This window comes from Amphiura filiformis, chromosome 11, assembly GCF_039555335.1.
Source record: "Amphiura filiformis chromosome 11, Afil_fr2py, whole genome shotgun sequence".
Taxonomy (NCBI): Eukaryota; Metazoa; Echinodermata; class Ophiuroidea; order Amphilepidida; family Amphiuridae; genus Amphiura; species Amphiura filiformis.
The window spans coordinates 63,152,184-63,160,232 of record NC_092638.1 but is presented as its reverse complement, the minus strand read 5'-3'; positions in this window follow the sequence as shown (position 1 = coordinate 63,160,232).

Genomic DNA, 8,049 nt, shown 5'->3' with positions numbered 1-8,049 from the left:
ATTTTACAGGAGAAAAACTAAACTAAAAATAATAAAATTCCTTACAAAAAGGAACGGCGTCCAATGGAAGCTTTGATGTGATGTGTCGATGTGTTGTGTAACAGTTTGGATAATAAAATTTAGTAAGCAAAGAAAAATTAGAAAATGTAAAGCATATTTATTGCAGTAGGAGAGGTGTAAAATCATACAGCATTGGATGTGAGAGGATTGGTTTCAAATAAAAGGAATAAAGCTCAGGTTACCATTTCGGTTACTAAATATAGTATAATGTACAGGGGATTGTTGGAGTAGAATGATTTTATTCAGAATTATAAGGTTTGCATAATTCTTGGATTCCTTTCCAAACGGGAGTATTTAGTTCTTATGAATGACTCCATCGATAAAGAAGACAAGAACAAACAATCTGAAAAGTGTTATAAATTTAGTGATTTAAACTGAAAGAGATAAGAATACTAACATTTAGATAACAATGCTTTATACAAGACATACTAATCCTAGATAGAAATAGATCATATTTTAGAACTATAAGATTTTATGAATTTTATAAAAGTTTTTCACAAAATATTCAATACAGAATGGCTTATGTTCAGGGTATACATGTATGCCACATGCTTGTTATAGGCTTTTCAGCCTGGCTCAAGTTATAGGCCTATAATTTTCAATTTTGAACAGTGAACTTGGGCCTATCGCATGCAAACATGAGCTCACCCCAGCAAAGATCAAGTACCATGCATGAAACTTGAGTGCCTGCTCATCAGCTGCCCATGGACGCTTAATGGCAGTGTTAATTGACTGACACTGAGCCTCAATGTTTGTGAAAGACAAAATCTTGCTAATCAGAGTCCACACCGCTTGTCTGGCGATAAAGGCCGGGATAAAGGGGAGTATAATGACAGTAAGGCTGGTGCAGATCACACTCATGACGCTGTTGAAAAAAAAAACCACTATGCCATTTTAAGTTAGTATGCAGGCAGCATTACAAATCAGTGGAAGCAGGGTCCGAAGCAGGGCTATGCACAGTCTTTTTTTTCGATATTCCAGAGATGTTGAGAGGGACAGAAGAACTTTAATAATGTAGTAAAATAGTAAATTTCATCACAGATTTTGATTATTTAAACTTCCGATCTCTGTTTGGAATATCAAAATTCAGAACTTTTTATGCACTGGTGTCATTGCAGTGGGCCCGGTCACTGCACACAAAATCACAGTAGCACTGTAAGAAGATTGATTGAAACTGAGATTATTTCCATTGTAAAATCTTGTTTCAGGTCAGCGTCAGCGGGTCTTGCTATTAGGGCGTTTGTCAGGTTGAGTTTTGATTTTCCCTACCATAATTATGCAATGGTTATAGATTTCTAAGTTCTAGTCTCTAAAAAAATTCATGACTCTCAATCTTCTTTGTGTACATAATTCAGTTACTTGAGGTCACATAAATGAAGTCCTCTGATCCATTTATGTATAGCCATACGTATAGACAACTCAACAGACATCATGCAGCTTAGGCAAAACAGAGCTCTGAACAGGGGTAGATGACCAAATTACAAATTAGCATATAACAGGGCAAGAACAATAATTGACAGGTGTCAATTATGAAACCTTGCATATATTTGCATAAAATTGCATAAAAAAGTCAAGTAAAATGCAAGTTGGTTACACTCCTCATGACCGTGGTCACTCAAGATTCACTCAAGAGACTTGCAGATTAAAGAAAAAGTGTCCGAAATACTAGCATTTGGATGCAAGCATTTGCAAGTATTTGAAAGTTTCCTTTGTTCTGAGGGTCAAGAACTTGCGCAAGAACTGATACTTGCATCCTCATTTTTACTAGTGTAATACACATAATCATGCATAATTTGGTGATGCAAAATCGGAATCAACTGACATTTGATCGAGAATAAGCTTTCTTCATCTATTGAAAAAAATTCCTTTAAAAGGAATAGGGTGGGCAAATGAAAAATTGTCAAGAGAAATGAAAGCATGAGTAAGTCTTCACAATTAAAAACAGGGAAAATATGAAACAACATCGATTTCCAATGGGGGAATAACACAAAACGTATAACCAAAGTTAAAAGAATTTTTAACTTTATACGTTTATACGTTTGTTATTCCCCATTAGAGTTTGTGTCATATTTTCCCTGATTTTAATCTTATCTATTGCTTATCCTTTGTTCTCTGCTGGTCAGTTGGAACAGATTTTCCCTGTTTTTATATTAACCCTTCACATCATAACAGAAGACGTTTTATGTTAACATTTTATATAAAACATTGTTATAAACTGTTGTAGATAATAGTTATTTAAAACATTTTTGTAATCATACCTAGAGTTGGTTTTTTTAATCATCAGATAGAAAGACTTCTGCTCATCTTCTCTGGTGAGACAACAGGGCTGGGGTATCTTTCCATATCAAAGTTTAAAAATCTGTCATATCAATTTCCTCAATATGTTGTTTTGAAACAACTTAGGGGAAAAGTTTGATTTTGCAATATTTCAATATTTTTTTTTTTTAACTTTGTAACTTTATTATGATTAACATAACTGTATTTCAAAGCGTCCCAACAAAAATAATCCAGGGATAAAATATTCATTCATATGTTTATTTATTTTATTCAACCTGGGCCATTTCTACTGGTGCACATGCATTCTAATAATTTGTCTATAATACCTTATACAAGCATCAGCAAGATTTGAAAAGTAAATAGCCTATGTACACACTGAACACAATGCACAGCTGTCAGTATAAAATGATATATATGACCTTCACGATGCTATTAATTAGCCCAAAGATTAGGAAAACTAGCAAAACTGGTGAACTGATACTGTTCAAATAAAAACATCTGCAAATCTTGCTGCAATTTCCAAATAGTATTTCTATTTTTTTTATATTATTATTATTTTTTCTCCGGCAAATCAAATTTTCATTTCTTAAACATATTACATATCTTACTCTACCGGGTTTTTAATACAACACAAAACAACAACAATACAAAACAAATAGACAGAACAATTTATCACAGCACAATTCTCAAATATAATAGTGTAGACAAAAATCATCGCATGCATTAATTAAATAGGCCCCTCTAAACCTGCCATTTACGTTGATAAATTTGGTAATTTAAGTCTTTTAAATAAATAAATCTTTCCATAATGTGATAATTTTCAATTTCTTTTGAAGAGGTAAAAAGGAGAGCGGCAATTTTGACATCTTCTTCTATAAATATAAAATTTGGTTAAAATAATAATCAAATTTACAGCATGATTACTCTTTTTTATGTCTGTTCCAAAAAGAATATGGTTTTGATTTAAGGTAACAGGAATACCAACTTTTTGTAAAAACCAGGTTTGTAGCTGAACCCAAATTGGTTTCACCTTTTTACATTCTGTGAAGATGTGCTTAATTGTTTCAGATTCCTCATTACAAAATGTGCACAAATTGTTATTTCTTTGGTTGATTTTATACATAAAGGTATTGGTGGTTAAGATTCTATTTAGAATTCTATACTGAAACCACCGCAATTTTACGTCTATTGTGCATTTAAAAGGTATCAAACAGTGCATCTTCCATTCATCATCTTGAAAAGGGAAGCCCAATTTTTCGCCCCAATTTTGTTTTGCTTTTGGAACCTTTATATTCATTAGTTGATTACAAAGTGATTTGCAACCTTTTTTATCCTGAAGGATCAGACTCAAATGAAAAGGAATAAAAGGTTTTGGGATTGGGTACATTTGAATATTTGCCTGGAATATATGCTTAAAATTGCTTTTAATTGCAACGAAGTACACCATTATATTCTAAAGGATTCATTTTCAAATCATACCTAGCTTCAATTTCATTCAAGAAAAGAAAACGATTACTATCGGCATGAACCAGATCTGAAATGAAACAAATTCCGATGTGCGCCATTTCTTGTAATTAATTTCTTTTCCACCAATTTTGAATAGCTCGTTGTCCCACAAACATGATTTTAAAACGTCATCAAGTTTTTGAGGAGTATGATTCTTTTTTTTTTTTTTTCTCGATAAAAGAACCTCTTTCCAGAAAATATTTTGTATCCTTTTCGCAACTGTTAAAGTATGATTTGCTCCTTTTTCCAGATCATCAATGTTCATGCCGGTAAGCTTATTAAAAACATCAATCCTTTTTCATCAATATTACCATTTGCAATTGCCTGATCCAAGTACTTTTAAGTGCTTCAAAAAACAAATCTACTTTTACCAATCTTAAACCACCATCAGAGTAATCATTTGACAATTGATCTCTACTTATTTTATCTCTTTTCCCTCCAAATAAAATCATAAAATTGCTTTTGCAGGGCCTTAATAAATTCTTTAGATGGATTTGGAATAGAAAGAACAAGGTGGTTAAACTTTGGCATCAAAATAGATTTAACAACAGTTATTCTTCCCAATACAGTTATATTTCTTTTAGACCAGTGTTTTATTAAACCTGTCACCGACTCCATAATTTTTTCGTAGTTAATCTCTGGCATGTCCATTAAATTTGTTGAAAAATCAACACCTAGAACAGAAAATTTACCATTTTTCACCCAATTCAATTTTTTGTTTGTTAGTTGGGGTTTGGATTTTTACCTCAAGTGAACCGATGTACACAACATTGGTTTTGTCTTCATTTATTTTCAAACCAGATAATCTCTCAAACAAATCCAAAGTATTCAATGTTTGTACCAAACTCTCATCGCTTCCATTTAAAATAACTGTGGAATCATCAGCATATTGAGAAATTTTACAATGAATATTTTCGACTTCAATACCAGTAATATAATTATTTTTTCTTATAAGGCAGCCCAAAATCTCCGAACAGATTAAAAAGATGTACGGGGACAAAGGGTCACCCTGTCTACAGCCTCGACCCAAATTAAATTGTTTTGAAGCGTTGCCATTTACCAGAACTGAAGATTGACTATTGTTGTAGAAGAGTTTAATCCATTTTTTAAAAGAAGTTCCAAAATTGAGAAAATCTAATGTTTTAAATATAAATTTGTGAGAAACGGAATCAAAAGCCTTTTCAAAATCTATTAAGAGTAACATACCTGGCTTGTCGTGTAACTCGGTATACAGAATTAAATCATAAAGTAACCTTATATTTTCCCCAATATACCGCCCCTTCATAAAGCCTTTTTGGTCATCATTTATTAAATTGGGTAGGATATGTTTCAATCTTTCAGCAATACATGAAGAAGCTAATTTATAAGTTATATTTAAGAGACTAATTGGGCGCCAATTTTTTAAAAACTGAAATAGTATTTCTATTACTTAAATAATTATTTTTGTTATTTCTTTTAATACAAACACATTACTGCCTATGACGACTTTATCGTATTACTTACATATCAAAATCAAGTAATAATTACAAAACTCGCTGTAAACTATCACCTCTGTGGGTGTTTGGGATATAACCGGCACAAATATTTTCTCAACACTGCAGCATGTGAAAAAGTAGGTCAATAGTCAGAGAATACAGGGTGGATAAAAAGAGGATGCTACATGTAGGATCCCTAAATACTCCTTTTAATGTTTAGTTTGCTGGTCAAATGTTCACGCAACCATTTTTAACTGTGTGGTCTTTTTGACAATGTTTTTTCTGATCTTTTTGAATGTCAAGACATATCAAGGCATTAACAGCTGTTATCATTACGGTAAAGCTGATGGGTTGGCGCCTAGATAGCTATTAACCTCCTTTTTGAAGCTGACCCGTTTCACAATTCCAGGAATGCGAGGCGGGAGTGCATTCCATGTGTGGGCTGTAGATGGAATGAAGGACCGCTCATGACTAACAAGGTTAGATCTTGGAATTTGAACTGCAAGGTCATGAGATCTAACTGAGCGGTGAAGATGAGGGTCAGTCTGGAGCTGGTCAGGAAGTAGATGGCATAGTAACTCAAGGACATTCCCATAGAACATTTGATGGAACATAGTAGTGGCACCAACTGCTCTACAGTGAGCCAAATGCTGAATTTAAAGAGAGGAAAGTTCTTTCCCAGGGAAATTTATGATGCAAACAGCATGCCTCTGGACTGCATCTAGATTTGACAGTCATGTAGGAGTTGCTCCATGCCATGCTGCACAATCCGACATCGCCTGGCTAATAATTACTTGGGACAGCAGAGATACTAAAATCAATACCCGGGATCGGTACATGTGAATGTGCTATGCACAATTTGATATTCAGATGATAAATCTTTGGATACCGGGGTAGAATATGATGAATATCTCCCGTAATTTTTTTATTCTAAAGAAGCCATATTTATTTCCTTGCACTTGAATATATGTGTTGAACGGATATGATAGTCTTAAGCTTGCGTCTTGAGAAAGAACCATGCGTCTTGAACTGACAAAAATTCTGATTTTATATGTGCCGAACTATAGCGCAGCATAGGCTAGCTGCAGCTGCTGCACTCACTCGTGGAGGCAGTCTAAAAGCAAGATGACCTCTTCATGGCATATACATGCTCACTCACACAGAGACAGGTCAGTTACCACGCTATTGTCAGTAGCCTTAGTCGGATGTCCCTCGGCTCATTATGCATCTCAAAACTTTTAAACAAGTCGGAACAAAATGACCATGCGTGGCTGTGGATTCAATTTACCATGGCGATTTCTGCCATGAAGATATCGGGGCGATTACACTGTGAGCTGTGCTAGCATATGGTACTCCAATCTTAGATCTGACCATACTCTCATAAATTATGGCTCTCTGAGCTGGCACTAAGAAGTGTGAAGCATGGCGGAGGAGTCCAGTACGCTGGGCTGCTGATTTTGCCATCTTGGATATAACTGGGTACAATTCCCAATACTTGCTATACATTTTGCGACATGAAATTCCCAGAAAAGGAAAAGTTAATTCATTGCGAAGTTGCAGCAACATTTAACACATCCCAGGATCCCAGTATATCAGGCCTTGAATTTTAATTTGTTGGGGCGCCCATTTTCAAGGCCTCTAGGTAAAGACAAAGAAGGGCACCAAGCACCTTTTTTTCATAACCATTAAGGGATCTAAAATGAGCGTTTATTGCTTTTCGACAGTATTTTTGTGGGACATGAGAGCACCTCAGACCTGTCAATTGCATTCTGAATATGAAGCATGTCTTTCTGATATCAAATAATTTTCATTTTTTGAAAATCATAATATAATACAAATTTTATGACAAATTATAAAAATTTGATATTTTTAAATTTTTGATATATAACAGTCCTCTAAGTAAATTATATGAATCTAATGATGTATTCCTAAAGTGTATGTAGAAGGGAGGAAAAGCCGACGGTCAATTGAAAATTTTTACCTTTCATATTGAAGTTATGGATTTTTTTCCCAAAAAGACCTAATTTTTTTTGGTGTTTGGGGAAAAAAAATCCATATCTTCTATACGAAAGGTCAAAATTTTCAATTGATCGTCGGCTTTTCATCCCACCTACATACACTTTAAGTATAAATCATCAGATTTACAAAGTTTACTGCAAGTACCGTTAAATATCAAAAATATCAATTTTTAATGATTTGCCATAAAATGTGTATTAAATTGCGAATTTCAAAAAATCAAAATTATTTGATATCAGAATGACATTCTTTGTATTCAGAATGCAATTCGACATGTCTGATGTGCTCTAATGTCCCAAAATAAATACTGTCCAAACGTTCATACCCCAGCCCTTAAGGTATAGGACATTTTTTGTTTTAGCTATAGCCCTCTCTCCAGAAAGTATTTAATTATTTTGTACTTGTTCAAGTAGCTTTCGATGCAAATTCATTACACAATTTGATGCGGTTCTTTATTTAATGAGTATTCAAGTGCCTTATACGGCCTAAAATGAGGCTATAGCGCCCTTTCAAGCCTTCTCTAATATTAATCTCCATAAACTTTACATGTAAGATGATGAAAGGTCCATGATAAAGAACAGCATCAAATTGTGTAATAAAATTGCATCTAATGCTACGTATGTAATGCACTAGTTTTTGGAAGGGGTTATACAAAATAATTTATTATGTATTGCATGTCACTGGTATGTATGGTCTTTTCAAAAATAAAATGTCC